This window comes from Mastomys coucha, unplaced genomic scaffold, assembly GCF_008632895.1.
Source record: "Mastomys coucha isolate ucsf_1 unplaced genomic scaffold, UCSF_Mcou_1 pScaffold12, whole genome shotgun sequence".
Classification (NCBI taxonomy): Eukaryota; Metazoa; Chordata; class Mammalia; order Rodentia; family Muridae; genus Mastomys; species Mastomys coucha.
In genome coordinates, this window is record NW_022196894.1 from 22,146,562 (window position 1) to 22,162,349 (window position 15,788).

The 15,788-nt window shown below is 47.0% G+C and overlaps 1 protein-coding gene across 8 annotated transcripts in view; it reads left to right on the top strand.

The window, feature by feature from the left end:
• Nucleotides 1-1,930: 1,930 nt before the first annotated feature.
• The window catches only part of Lpp (LIM domain containing preferred translocation partner in lipoma), a 590,384-nt gene continuing 576,526 nt past the window's right edge, over nt 1,931-15,788 (top strand). For 3 of the 8 annotated variants that reach the window (XM_031363533.1, XM_031363538.1, XM_031363539.1), the window contains exon 1: nt 1,931-2,067. The gene's annotated coding sequence lies outside the window, so the exon portion shown is untranslated. Of the gene's footprint in view, nt 2,068-2,153; nt 2,246-15,788 lie in introns of those variants that run through there. The other 5 variants (XM_031363531.1, XM_031363540.1, XM_031363536.1 and 2 more) reach the window with 3 other exon arrangements.

Consider the following 15,788-nt stretch of genomic DNA (forward strand, 5'->3'; position numbering starts at 1 on the left):
GTAAAGCAAGCAAGCAAGGCTGGTCAAGTTCCGTTATACCTAAATGAGCAATGGATGATTTCCCCTGTACTAACTAGTAGTCGCACACAGGGCAGGCACTGGCTGAATGCTTAGGGCAGAGTGAATACATTGTGATCTTTTAAAAAGTTGGAACCCTGGGAGCTTGTTTCCCATCTTAAATCAGGTTAATTATAAAGAGAAAAAGACTTCATTATTTCATGGAATGCATAGTACTCTTGATCTCCCTGTAGCATTCCTACTTTTGAATGTGTGAAGCTGGGACACTTGAGAGGACAACGGGGTTAAGCAGTTTTGGCCCCAGAAATGTTTGAATTTGAAGACTGCAGGAGAAATGTTTAATACATGTTAAGTACAAGAATATGTACTTTGACACTTAGTCAAAAGGGTTCATCAAAATCTAACTGGAGAAGAGGCACATTTGAACTTCCTTGTACCCGTAGTTCATGGTGTACTTTCTGTCTGCATGACTGGGTTAGGTTGCAGAAGGTGAGGGCTCATGGGGTGGAGGAAGGTGGCTTGAGTGTGGGGAGGTCAGGAGCTTGCTCAGACAGCTGTGTTGTGCGGGTCACCTTATCGTATTTTCCTTAGATCCTACCCAACCTACCCAAAGACCAGAATGGGTGTATGCTTTTAGCATGGGTGGAGGTTGCGGTTAGGGAGAGTGGGATGAGGCATTTCTTTTGTGTAGGGACAGGATAGAAACACACACACACACCCCTTTGTTTTGTGTTTAGATTGTGACAGGGTCTATGTAAATCTCCCTTGTGGGGGGATTAAAAGTGTTCTCTACTGAGGGCCAGGGGGCTTCCAGTGTCTCCTAGCCCGAATCTTAACATAGTAAATGGGGTTCTCCTCGTTGCTCCCGAATCTTAACATAGTAAATGGGGTTCTTCTCCTCGTTGCTCGCTTTTACAATTATCAAAAACAAGATATCCAAACCCGACCTTTCAAGAACAAGCCTGACTTTATTCAAACCAGTTCACCCAGTTCGTGTATTTTCTATTTTTTTAAGCTGTAAGGACAGAGCAAGCTTCCTGGTTGGTTTTCAGGCAGAGCAGGGTTGGGAAGCAAATCTTAAAACTCCAAAGGTTCGCATCTTTGAACAAAGGACAGGAAGTTGCCCTGAAGCACTCGATTGCCGTTGTTTCTCAAGGTTTGTCAACCACAGCCTTCCAGGAACTGGGGTTAGTCACTTCAGTGGGTGGTCAAGTCATCTGCCTAGGTCTAACTTGGGTCTGAGCTCTTAGCTACGAGAAGCCTGGGTCTTGCCTGGAGGCTGAAACCCAGCTAAGAGTAGACTACTGGCTCCGCTCCTAAACCTGCACAGGGCAGGACTGGGTCAGGTCCCAGCTTCGTAGCTCTCCTGTGTGAAGTGAACTGAAGTTGTTCTCTACCATCCCGTAGTTCTGAGTCCTGCTGAAGTCCTGGGCGGGGCTCCGACGAGGCTCTTAGGGTGTGTGTGTGTGTGGGGGGGGGGGGAGCAAGTGGTGGTGTTCCAAGGCAGGATCTCTTTGCTGAAGCTCAGCTTTCCAATCTGTCGTCTGCAGAACAGACCCGGAGTAGTGCCGGGTTCTCGACTTCCTCCTGCATCGCCTTCCTCTTCCTCCAGTGGAGGCAGATCCATCCCTCTTTCCCTTCCTCTTCCCATTGCTCCCAGCACAACACCCCCCTCCCCCCGCGTCCCCTCCTCCAGGAAGTGCATTGCCCAGGGTCACCCACCTCGAGCCGCCGCTGGCCCCCGCGTCCCCTCCCCGTCCGGCGAGTGCGGCGGCCCGCGGGCACACGCCTTCCCATACCTTACATGGACAAATGCGTGCAGGCAAAGTCAGGAATTCAGGCCCCTGACGTCAGCCTCCAGCGCTCAGGGCACCGCACGGGAGACCGCGGGGAGGGGGTGGGGAGGAAGGAGGGGGAGAGCACCAACCAGCAGCCACTCCCGGCCTGCTGCCGAAGTTTCACTTTTTGTCTGTGGGTTCGTTCCCGGGGCCCGCTCGAGCTTTCCCGGGATAAGTAGCCTTAGCGGCGGGGAGAGCCGGCCGCTGCAAGGTAAGGGCCGGCAAGGGGGCCGGGCACGGGGAGGACGCGGGCCGGGCGGAGCGGGCCGCTGCGGGCCGCGGGCCGGGCCGGGACAATGGGAGGGGGAGTGCCCGGCACCTCCTCCTCCGCCTGAGCCTCCGCCTCCAGCCGTCGCGGCCGCCGCTGCCCGGTCCACCTCCTCCCCCAGGTACCGTAGCGAAGGCTTCCTCCCGCAGCCTCGGCCCACGGGCGCCACTCGAACTCCCGACCCCCGCGGACGGGCCGGTGAGGGTGGCCGGGAGCGCGGGTCGCCCTGCTCCGCCCCGGCCGCCGCGGAAGTGCGGGTCCCCGGCCGGGAAGCGGGGTGCACGCCGTGGGGGAGGGGCGGCTGCGGGAGTCCTCAGTGCAACCCCCGGCCCGGGCCTTTCTGGGCGCCCAGGGGGCGGGGCCGCGCCCGGCTGCTTCGAGCTTTCGTGGAATCCCAGTTGTCACCGCGGAAAGGGCCTAGGGACCCAGTGACTCGGAGTCTTCCCATTTTACAGTCAGGGCAGGCGAGGCAAGGAGAGGCGGACTTTTCCTGGAAGTCATCCCTGGAAGGTGGAGCCAGGTTAAGATCGGTAGCCCGGGACCCCTACTCCCCTACTGTCTTTTTAAAAATTTTAATTAATGAATTTATTATTATTATTATTATTATTATTATTATTATTATTTATTATTATTTTTTTTGTAAGAGGCTGTGGAGTCCCCACTTTTTTTTAAGCACTGTAGGTTACAGAGGCCAGACTTTGCCCTCTGGGAGCGCTCACTGGAACGCAGGAGCCTAACCTGACTCCAAGTAGGAAGGGCCAAATAACTGGAGAGAATGCAAAGACCAGGTTTCTATAGGAGTTTCGCGGAAGGACTTTCTTATTTTGGTGTCCATGGCGGGACCCGAAATCCCAGAGGGGCCCGTGATTGACTCTTTTGAAGGATAGAGAGTTTTCTTAAGAAAGGCGAGGCCTTTCTTGTCAGGGAGGCAGCTGCAGACCAGAGAAGGCAAAATCAGGGTGGGGAGTGGATGTGAGTGGAATTGTGTTCGTGGCTTGGGGTGGGAGTAGGACAGGAGACCATGTCAGTGGAGCTGAGGCTGGGGCACTTGGACAGGGCAGTGTAAACTGTTTCTAGCTTTTCTCTTTAGGAAGGAGATCCATTGCTTCCCCTCCCCCACAAGGAAGGCCTGGCAAAACCGCTCCCTGGATCCTTTCGGTGACTTTCCTGTTTCTATACACTCCCTTTGCAAACTTGCCTCTGCAGTAAAACTTTTTCTCAAAGACGTTAATGACTTTAATGGTTCACTGTTTTCACTATTCCCTGCACAAGCGAATTTTCAGAAAAGCTTTAGGGGAAGAGGGGCGGTGTATCCCGCTACTGTAGCATGAGTTAACCTCTCCCCATGTACCCTTTCTCAGTTTTACAAGAAACAAACTCAGGTCCACAGAAGTTGAGTCTCTGGTGGATTGAGGTGGGGGCGTTGGTGCAGAAACCCTGTAAGAGTCTTGCTTTCCCAAGAGTCTCCTGGTGAGTTTCTTGCCAGTGCCAAGGGGCAGTTAAAGAGGAAACTGTGTATATTGTATTTAATCTTTGGAAGGCAGCCTGTGGAATCCAGAACACAGTCTACTGAGGATTAGCTGTGTAAAGGGTAGGGGGACATACCCGGGTTCTGAGCTTGGGCAGTCAGGCCTCTCCTTGCCTATCTTGAACCCTCTCCTTCCTCTTTCCTCTCCCAACACACCCTCCTGCAATTCCTTGTAAGCAGCTCTGGCCTGGAGTTGGGCATAGGCAGTGGGAGAGGAAGCCAAGTTCCTGAATTGATTATTATGGCTAGGACTGTGTAACACCCTTTGTGGAGGGACAGTCTCTTGTGTGAGGAGGTGATTCCTCTGAGAAAGGTAGATATTTCCAGAGTGGGAAAGGAACGATAATTCTGAAAGGCTTTAGGAATGCCAGGCCGTCTAGTTTGCATATGACTTTTGAGGGTTTTGAGCAGGCAGGAACATGATTTAGAGAGTTGGCATCGAGAAGCAGCCTCCTGCTGCCTGGTTTCAGGGAGAGGTGATAATTTGGCTTGAGAAAATGATCATGGGCTGTTGTTTCATTTGCTTGGCATGTGTTACTGGAGACCTATTGCATACCACCACTGTCAAATATAAAAATTGTATGGCAGGTTCTTATTTTTATTGAGTTCCCAAATACACCTTTTTTCGTGGCTTCATATACCATTGAAATGCAATTGCCTTTTTAACTAAAGATATATGCTAGTTGAACAAGTTTTTACTTTAAAGTTGATAACGATACACATCTTACAGTCACTGTTTTAAATTTAATAAAACTTTGGTCGTCAGGTCCTTTATGAATGTATAATGCTTTTGCATTCTACAAAGATACATTTCTATCAGATATTGATGCAAATCTCTGAGAAGTAAGCCTAGTGACAAGGGCCATCTTCATTTTAACCCTTTACCTGAGGTTTCAGAGCTAATCAGAGGTGTACACATGACTGTTAATTCCAAGCTCGGGGTTGTTGATGGGCATGTGTATCCAGGCTGTGGAGCTAATATGGATTAGTTGGGTTAGATTTGATTTCAGCACTATGGCTTATAGTGCTGGGGTGATGGGAGGAGTTAGCCAAGGACAGTATAGCTTGTAAAGGCTGGGAAGAAACTGAAAGATAACTTGGTAAAGCAGAGGCTGGAGGTGCAGAAAGGAGAAGGCTCAGTGTGGAAACTGAGTCTCAAGCCTGCTCCTGGTAGACTCAGGCTGTCCGCTGCTGGGAGTACGAGAGGAGGCCTTCCTTCCTGTGTGGGAGGAGCACCAGATGTGTGTGGATGTGGAGGAATATGGAGGGTGTGGTCAGTGTTTTGGCTACTCAGTAGGCCACCATATATGGGTCTGGTCTGAATTGAATCACCAGGACTGAGAAATGCAAATGCAGGAAGTAAGGCCTTAGATGGAGCTATCAGACAAAGGAGCTACTGTGCAGGTGCCCGGAATGGGCTGCTCTATCTCGGCTGTGTTTTAAAGGGTTAGCATATTTGTGGAGGTTAGAGGACAACTTTGTGGAGTCTGTTGGACTCCAGAAACTCCGAGCACCATGTTTCCACTGCAAGGGCCTTTGCCAACCGAGCCTTTTTACCTGCTCTGAAGGGGAGGACTATTTTTTTCCCCAAAGTATAGTTTATATTTGTCTTGCAGCTGTGGGGGCCATTAATCATATTGAGGTTCATGATTAATAGGAGAACAAGGCTGGGTGGGGCCTCTGGAACCTTCTCTGGGAGATTGAGCATATGCTGTTGAGGCAGAAGGCACGGGAACACTTTTTTTCATAAGTGTATGAGTGAATTTGAGACTTTGACCCAGTACAGTAAAGAGGCCCTCAGAGCTAGATGTGTGCATTGGTGGGTGGGGACTTTTCCTGGAATATGGCTTTGGAATGCAGCACTTTGCCTAACTAAACTCTTTAGAGGCGAGGGAGAGGGAAAGTGTTTGTTGCTGCTGCATGCTCAGAAGGTTGAACTTGGGGTAGAAATCTGTTGGCCTGGAGGTGCATGTGAACACAGAACATTCGGGTGATCCGGTGAGGAACAATGGGAAGTATGCTGGGGTGTTTGCTGTAGTTCTCCCAAGGCTTTGGAAGAAACAGCTAATACGTTCCTACTATAGATCCCAGGAGTGAGATTGTTCACTAGCTGAGGCCTAAAGGTAGTAAGGCTTAGAAGACAGCTATAAAGCTGAGGCCAGAGGATGTGTATCTTCCTAGCCTTTCTAGGTAGCAATGCAGTTTTGAAGTTTTGAATGCTTAGCATGTGCTCGAGTGATTACCACACTGGTTGCCTAAAGTACGATTCACGATTGCTGTGGTTTTGGTGGGGTTTGTCTCTCCAGTACTCTGTTGAAGGTTTGGTCCCCATGTATGTACACACAGTGGGAGCTTTAGAGGTGAGGTCTAGTGGATTGGTCTTTCCATCGTCATGGGAGTGTCTTTTGAAGGGGTTTTCTGGAAGCCGGACTTGAACAGTTATGGAAATGCCAACCTGACTGATTGGCTCTTTCCTGTTGGGTGATGTGACTTTCTTCCTTTTTTCTGGTGCCATCCTCCAGGCCTTCGCCAGAGCCCAGGTGATATTGGTGATAGGCTTCGAGTTTCCAGGAACTCTGAGTTAAGTAAGCCTTCTTTCTTCATAATGGTCCCCAGTTTCAGGTATTATTAAATTGTAAGAACTAAAATTGGCCTGGTATGATGAGCATCATTCTCATTTTACAGATGGGAAAGTGAGTTTGGTGAGATAAGGTGGCAGAGCTAAGCATCATGGTTAGTTCTGAGCACTTGCCTGGCTTGTAGTGTCCTCACTGGACACTATTTATCGTTTGTGTCCATAACCAAGGGAACTTGAGATCCATAGTATTTTCAGGGCCTGAGGATGCACATGCATTCACCTGGAGATGAACCTGGGAAAGCGGCTTCTTGGATCCATGCTGGTGTGACCACTGACCCTTCCCTTCTGCTAGCACGATAGCATGTCTCTAACAGACTGTGTGGGAACAGAGCCAGCAAGTGAATGCTCCTTCCAATGAACCTTCCCTCCCATTCTCTTAGAGTGACCTGGATTCCATTACCCAGGAAAGAGGTAGTTGGGACAGTAAGAAAGTGCTCAAATATTGGGGAGACTGGTTTTCTGTCATTTCCCTGACCGTATTGCTCCCCCAGGGGACCCTGGGTGTACGCTGGTGGTAAAATGCATCCTTCCTGTTGGTTCTTGCCCTTCCACAGGCTATAACCCTTTATAAATCTTTCTGGCTCTTGACTGAAAGGAATCAGTGATGTTTCCCTCTGCCACCCTTCCTGCCTCAGATACACAGTTTGTATTTTATGGCTCAAGAGATAAAAAGTCCTGTGGCTGTAGCGGTAAAGTGCCCTGAGCAGAACAGCTGAAGAAAGTGTTTTATTGTGGATAAATAAACGTGCAGAGACAGGAGTTGGGGGCAGTTGGTCACATTGCATCCTCGTTTAGTAAGCAGAGAGGAGAGAAATGGATTCTTGCGGTAGGCTGGCTGTCTTCAGTTCGTTCAAGCTAGGATCCCAGCACACTGAGTGGTACCACAGATTTTGCTGGTTAGGCCTTCCGCCTCAGTTAACCTAGTGAAGATCATTCCTCACAGGTTTGATCAGAGGCTTTGTCCTAGATTTCCTAGATTTATCTAGTTGACTATTAACCACCACAGGCTCCCATGAGCTGTTTCTTGTTTCTTGTTTGTGGAAGAAAGACAGACACCTACCCCAGTACCCCTGACATGGCATCTGGCAACATGAATAAAACTGGTTTTGTTTTTCCCTTTGGGGCCAACAGTGTTTATAATATAACGATAGTCACTTCTTATGACAGAGTTGCTTTTCTCCCTCCTTCCTGAGACAGGTTGGCCTTGAACTCACTATGTAGCTGAAGATGGTCTTGAACTCTTAACTTTCTGCCTTGACCTCTCAGGTGCTGTGAGTACAGGGGTTGGCCACTAGGCCTAGATCTCTTCTTTACCTTAAATGAGTGGGACTCTTTAATAAGCTCCTCCTGTTGAAATGATTCCCAAACATAAATTTATTTTCAATGCTACTTCATAACTGTAATTTTCCTACTGTTTGAGTTGTAATTAATGTAAATACTTGATAAGGCAGGTGGTCAGGCAACCTCTGTGAAGACATTGTTGGATCTCCAAAGAGGTCATGACCCACAGGTAGAGAAACACTGCTTTAAACTGCTCTTCATGGGCTGTAGATGTAACTCAGTGGTAGAGCACTTGTTGAGCATTTGTCAGACTCTGGGCTCAATCCTTAGCCAGAAGAAAAGCTTCTGAGGTTTGCAAGGATGTCTGCATTGAAAATGGCGGCATTCACAATGCCTGGAAGAGTGTCTGGCATGTGATAGCTACTCTGGAAATATTTGCTGCCCAAAGAGGGGACTTTACTGCATCCCTCTGAGGGATGAATAGGCGCTCTCATGTAGACACGGGGAAGGACCAGTGCTTTAGAGCCTGGAGCATGCAGAGACCTGGGACTGAATTAATTATTGTCTGTACCTGCTACAGCTACAGCTGGCACTCACCAGTCAGGGCCAAGGGTGAAGCCTAAGGTCTGGGATTGAGTGGGGCTTGCAGGATTAGCCATGATAAAGGATTTTTACAGCCCAGTTCCTCTTCTCATGCATCCAGGTGGTTAGTTGCCCTTGAATGTGCCTCTTCCTTTTGAATGGATGCCTCTGTTTCCCCACCTGACATCATAGACTCAGGCTTTTGGAAACCTTATTCTCAAGGGCAAAGATCCACTTTGTGCCATGAAGAAGTTTCTAGGGTTTTTTTTTTTTCTCTTATTTAACCCTATCTACTCCATGCTAGTTATGCGAGTAAATAGCTTATGTCTTATATTGTAGTTCAATACATGTGTCCTGTGTGATTACCACGTGTGAGGCAGAAATGCTCACACTGCATTGCATGCTGACGTACAAGGAAAGCCAAGATGCTCTGTGCTTTTGAGGAAGACCAAAGCAGGCTAAAGGCCCAGTGAAGTGAGAAAACAGCCAGCTCAAACAGCTAGGAAAGCATGGCTGCTCACCTGGAATCCCACTGAAGACTGTAGCAAAGAAGACCTTTGTGCTGGGCTCTGAGTGATGAATAGGCGCTCTCATAATACAAACCAATATTTGGCAGGCAGGGGAATTTACATTTTTTTATTATTTTCATTGGTGCGTCGGGTGGAGGACAGAGGACAGCTTGGGAGTGTTGATTCTTACCTTCTATTGTGTCCGCAGGATTTGAACTCAGGCTTGGCAGCAGGTGCTTTTGCCCTCTCACTGGCTCATAGGCAAAGGGATTTTATAAAAGGTATCCAAGCCTGAGACCTGTGTGTGGAACACTACAAAAGTGTGTTTATAGGCCACTGTGAGTGCTGGAACGGGCCAGGGAAGCATAGATGGTAACGTCTATCAGGTGAGCGGATGATTATAGGTGGTTGGATCTGTGCTCTAGGCAGCTCTTGTCATAGTGGTAGCAGGTCGAGACCAGCATCTGGGACCCAGCCCAGGAGGCTAATAAACTGAGAGGGGGGGTGGGAGTTGGGGAGGGAGAGAGAGAGAGACTGACTGACCGACTGACTGACTGACTGAGACTTAGTCTTGAATGAGAAAAACTGTTGTGGACACTGAAGCTCACAGGCAGACGGAGAGCCCAGGCTGGCATCGAGGGGCCTGGCTCCTAAGTAAGTGTGGGCTCAGGTCTTGGCAGTCAGTGTGGTCCTTCTGACTGCACAGATGAGGAAACAGGAAAGGCACAGATTTTTTCAGTAGCACCTGGCCCTTGTTCCCAGGTAGGCCTTTCCTCCAAGGCTTGCTGCAGTTTGTTCTAGGGGACCAAGAATACTTCTCCACCCAGGGGTGGGGTCATAACATGGAGATCATTGTGTCTCAGGTGTGAAACGTTTACTTGGTACTTTGAAAACATTATGGTTAAGGTGGTGGTTCAGTTACAGTCAGTGTGGTTTGGGATTTATAAGTCTTACTGCTGCTGATGCCTGCTTCTGGCTCCCAAGAACCAGACTCCTTAATCTTTGCTAGTTTTCACAATTCTTAGGGCAACCCTTGTCACCATTCCTCATTAATCAAGTTCCATTCCATTCCATTCCATTCCATTCCATTCCATTCCATTCCATCCCATTCCATTCTATTCTATTCTTTTAGACAGTGTCTCATTTTGTAGCCTTATCTGACCTGGAACTCTCTATATGGGCCAGTCAGGTCTCCAACTTACAGATATCTTCTTGTCTCTGCCTCCCTAGTGCTGAGATTAAGTGTGCGGGCCAGCATTCCAGGCTGGTTTTTCCTTGTCTCTTTAAACCTGTACATCAGGATTCAGCTCTCCAAGCCCATTAGTATTTCTTTGCCTTGAGTAGAACTTGTTATGTGGGAAATGCATTTTGTAGTCATTTTTTCTACTTAGTTCCTAGTTGCAACTCAAGAGATATATTGGTAAGATCTATCTTTCTGGCAGTGAGTGGGCAAGAAGTCACGTGTGAGGAAACTTTCCCATGGAGGCACAAGGCTTTGAGTGTTGGAGAGAGAATTGGCTTCATGCCCAAGGCTTCTGTTTTTCTCCTTAGGTTTTTCTTGTGAACATAAGATGGTTTTTGGGAATGGCCTTGCTTCAGATGCACAGGCAGGAAACAATAATTTCACTGTGACTTATAGCAGCATTAGCTGCCTGTGTGGGGCTTTGAAAGGTAGCTGGAAGGTGACGATGTGACTGTTGAACCCAAAGGTCTGGGTTTTGGTGTGCTGTCATTTTGACAGTACCATCACCAGAGGTTTTTGTTGTAGTGAAAACAAAATGTACCTTCGAGCCACTCATAGGTTCAGTGAGCTTAGGTCAGTTCTGGAATACTCCCAAGCTTCAGTAACTTTCAAAGTAATGATATATATTATATTCTATATATATTATATATATATATATATATATATATATATATATATATATATATATATGTGTGTGTGTGTGTGTGTGTGTGTGTGTGTGTGTGTGTACATATATGCTTTATAATTCATTACTTTCAAAGTAATGAATTTCAAATCATATGATAAATCAGGATGCGCTTGTAAAGATGAAATGCCCATGACAGTGCTTCATGAGTGTCAATGGTGTGTCTGTGTATCTCACTTTGCAGATATTTGTGAGGACCTAGATCTCTGTATAGTATGGAGATGTACAGGCGTGGTCAGTTCAGAGTGCCCAGCATGGCATCTGGCACCTGATGTGAAGAGATGACATTTAGATGTCAGCACCTCTATGATCCAGTCCAGCTTGTACCATTTAATAGGGAGACTTCCTCTGGGCATGGCTCTGGGACCTCTTGCTAGCAAGAGTACTATTATCAGGAGGAACTTATTTTTTAAGCTAGTGAGAGCATCAGGCATTCTAGGCGTTTCCAGCTGTGCAGAATGTTCAGGGAACAGCTGGGCACTGTTTCTCTTCCCACAATGACTGTCGCACTCTAGCTTGGGTTTTTGTTTGTTTGTTGTTGTTATGTTTGCATCTTTCTAGCCATAGGATTTTCTTCTGTAGCCATTGACTGTGAAATGGTCTCACCTCTCTCCAGTATAGCTTTCAGTAATGGAAATGGAAAGCTACAACTGAAGGGTAGAGCCAGGCTTTCCACAGAATCTTATGTGATGGGCAAACTGCACAATCAGGCCAGGCCAGGCCAGGTCACTGACCTTTGATGTCTCAGCACTCTCAGAATGGACCCTTTCCTGCTGAAGCTGTGCCCTGTGTGCCTTGCTTGCTCAGTCTGGTAGCCAGCAGTTCAGTGCCATTTTGCAGAGAGCTTTGGGGCAGAGGGGAGGTAGTAAGGTGCGTACGAAGTGCTTTCTGAATAGCTGAGATTATAGCCTGGTGCTACCTGGCCTTGCTAGAAAACATTTTTTCCCTCTTTATATTAAAAGATTTCTGAATTTAAGGTTTTAGCCTTGATTTCTTTACATACTAAAACATCTATCTACAGTGGGCTGGTGAGATGATTGACCGGGGAAAACACTTGCTCTGACCTCTGCGAGTATGCTGTGGCATGCAAGCATGTGTGTGTACACAGCCCAATATGTGAGTGAGTAAGTAAATAAGTAGTAATTGTAATAAAATTAAAAGCTGATCTGGCCAGGTGGTGGTGGCACACGCCTTTAACCCCAGCACTTGGGAGGCAGAGGCAGGTGGATTTCTGAGTTCGAGGCCAGCCTGGTCTACAGAGTGAGTTCCAGGACAGACAGGGCTACACAGAGAAATCCTGTCTTGGGGAGCGGGGGGGGGGGGGGGGGGGGGGGGGGAAGCCGATCTGCTTCTGCCTCCTGGGTGAAACAACCATCATTTCGGGCTGTCCTGTTTCTGCCTATGCTCTTGTTCCCTTTTCTTCTCAGGGGTACTGATGTGAAGGACAGCTCACTTACAGGTCATTGTACCTCATTGTAAAGACTGAACGAGGCATTGCAGTGATGTGCGTGATGCCAGACCCTGGACTCAGCAAACAGCTGCTGTTCTTGTCTTAGGTGAGGCTAGGCACCTCCCAGAACATGGCTGAGTGGTCTGCCTTTGGGAAGGCTGGATGTCAGGACTGAGCTGGAGCTTGTGCGGGAGCTTGCTGGGAGTGCCTGGGCTTGTTGAGACACTGGAGGATGGGGAGGCTTAGGCCCAGATGCGACAGGCAGGCGGCTGAAATTGCTCTCTCACTACTAGGAGTTGGGAAAGGTTGATTGTCCCTGTGTACTTTAGCTGGGTTCCTGGATCTGTTATTTTCCATGCGGTGGCCCATCTTGATAATGATCTCTTAACTATAACTGTGGGAGCTCAGGGCTGTAATGGATAAAGAGCCAGGCGCTCACAGTGTTATCCACACTGATGGTTTCTAATGAATTAGCACTAAGTTCCGCCTTGCGCACCTTCCAGGAAGAAAACAATGTGTTGGCACCTGGACCTTCTGTCTGGTTTGGTATGAAAAGGAATCACTTTCAGGGACTTTATAGTAAGGTGTAGCCACCCAGAGGGCAGGGCGTTCTCTGACTCATGGGAAAGGTAAACTCTGCTGTGAGCAGGCAGGTAAGTGGTACATTTTCTTAGATTGAGGTGAAAAGGAGGTCAGCCTTCCAGTAGTTTGTCATTTCTATCCTGAAAGTCTTTTTTTTTTTCCTAGTCTGGAGGTTAGCCAGTTCACTTGAGAGGATTAATATTGGCCGTTGACAGAACCCTAAAGTATAATACATTTACCCATCAAGTTAGTCCATTTACATATTCAACAGCATGTGGTGGCCTTACAAATATATGAATATCTTAGTTGCTGTGATAAGACACCATGACCAAAAGCAGCTTAGGGAGGAAAGGGTTTATTTGGCTTATACTTCCAGGTCATGGTCCATCCCTGAGGGGGAAGGCAGGGCAGAAATTTGAGCCAGGAACTGAAGCAGAAGCAATGGAGAAATGTTCCTTACTGGCTTGCTCAGTCTACTTTCTTAGGCAACTCAGAACCATCTGGTAGGGGTAACCCTTCCCTAGCATTAATGTACCCACCTACATCAATCGCCTTTCAAGAAAATGCACCATAGACTTGCCTACAGGAAAACCTTAAAGATGCAGTTTCAGTTAAAGTTTCTTTTTCTCAGGTATGTCTAGGTTTGTGTTGACAAAAACTACGAAGCACAGTGAGTGCTACCATGGCTTAAGAAACTGAAATCCCAAGTGCTGGGTGAGTCCCTACCTCTAGGTGGTCAAATAAGTTATCAAGACAGTATGCACATGGGAGGCTATGGCAGAAAGACCCTGAGTTCTATGTCAGCCTGGGCTACAGGAACTTAGACCCCATGTTAGAGGAAAAAGTACAGTTTTGTGTAGATAATATCTGCTGGCTAGTGACTAACTCCGGGGCCCTTTGCAGGGACGCTCTACAGCTGGAAAGGTTGTTAGATTTGAGTGAGCATTGAAATCTGAGTGGGAGTTTAGTGAGTTGGGGAGGTATAGAGAGAGGTAACATGGGCAGAGACATTTAGGTGAGTAACTGCATGGTGTCTGGGAAAATTGGATTTAAGGGGGTGGACTGCATAGCAGAGAGGCCATGTGGGTGGTGGATGTCAGCATACCTCTGATGTGACCTTGTTTTCCTCTTCCCAGGGTCTTAGAAAGGTGTGTTAGTCACTGTTCTATTGCTATGAAGAGACACTATGGGCAAGGCAACTAATAAAAGAACACATCTAATTGGGGACTTGCTTATAGTTTCAGAGGGTTAGTCTCCGACCATCATGGTGCATGGTAGCAGACATGGTGCTGGAGAAGTACCTGAGAGCTCACATCTGATCCACAAATCCCAGAGGGACATTGAGCCTGGCATGGTCTTTTGAAACTTCAAAGCCTATCCCCAGTGATACATCTCCTTCAACAAGGTCTTACCTTCCCCAGTAGTGCCACACCTTCTCATCCTTCCCAAATGGTTCTCCAAATGGGGATCAGGCATTCAAACATGTAGATCCATTCTCACTCCAGCTGCCATAAAGGGTGACAAACTATTCTTATGGAAGATATCAACCATTTGTTATCTTGTAAAGACCACAGGAAACCTGTTCAGTCAGAATATGTATGGGCTCCTTGGGAGATAATGACTCTAATCTTTGAAGAACATTGACAGTTTAGACTGGAATATTACAGTAAAAATTCAGACTGGTGTGAAGAGTGGTTCAACAAATGTAGAGCGTTCTACGATTCTGATGGTTTTCTTTTCTTTTTGTTTTTAACTTGTGGGAAAATATATCAGAACATACCAAGAACCAGCCTCAGGGGTCCTGAGGGACAGGGGTGTTTGGGAGATGCAAAAGAAATGAAGTCAAATGATGAGGTGCAAGGTGACAGCCTTGCAGTCTGCTTGAGATGGCTTCCTAGACATTTCTCTGTAGATAGCTCTTGGCTCTGTAGTCTGCCTGGGACAGCTCTCTGCTAGAGACGATCCTCTCATGCTAGAAACAATTCTAAAAGCTCTCTGGATAGCTCATGAGTTTTCCAACCAAAGTCAGAAAATCTGCTAGGAAAAGAAAAATCTTGGATTTTTGTGACCAAAGTCAGAAATCTTGTTAGAAAAATTCTAAGAGAGCTGTGTTCACTCTCCAAGTATTTGTCTCTGGGTAGCTGCTAGAAAAAAATTCTAAAAGAGCAGTGTTTACTGTCCAGATATCTCCAGATGGCTCAGCTCTTGCTAGGAAAAAATTTTAAAAAAGAACTGCTCTGGTAGCTCATCTCATGCAGACCAAAGCCCAGTCTTATATTTACATATCAATTCAATCCTTTACTCCAAGATCCCTTTTGAGTATCCCATGAATTAGCATTTTGCAGCCTTAGCCCCTTGATTTTTAGAAAAAGACAGTAAGTATACTTTTTAAAACATGGCAAATGAATCCAGAGATCTGCCTGCCTTTGTAAGCACAAACAATAAGCTAACTGGGTGGGATCCAGCTCTATGATCACCATTCCCTAAACTAGCTCTGTCCCAGGCTGACCTTGAACTCAGGAATCTTCCTGCCTTTGTAAGCAAAACCATAAACTTCGCAGGGTAGGCTCTTACCCTTCGACCACCACTCCCCGGTCTCTTTATCTCCTTCCTTAGTATCTTTCTGACAAGCGGCTTATAGTGCAACTGCCTCTGTTCTTTTAGGTCTGTGAAGCCCCTAATGTAATTTATATTGCATCCTTATATTTTGCATAGTTGAGAGATTCTGTTTATATATTTTTGCACTCATGTTTTCAGAGTTCTCTCCCACAGCCTTCAGGGTTGTCCTGAAAGTCATAGCCTTTACCATCTTTGCTAAGAACATAGATATACCCTCGCCTCCTAGATTCATGCTGTCTATGATTATCATGGGGTCATTAACTTTGATAGATTGAACATTCTTGGATAACCTTGGCAGGAAGAACATTCTCTCATACCTTGGCAGCGAGAATATTTCCTGATAACCTCAGTGGGGAGAATATTTTTGGAAGGAGGAAGATGAAGTAAAATATATATACAGACACATATACATATACATTCACATATATATACACATACACACACATATACACATACACATACACATATACCCAGATAAGCATGGTGCCCAGCAACTATCAACACTCACAGAGGCTCACACTCTGCTAGCTCTGTTCCAGGAGTGGGA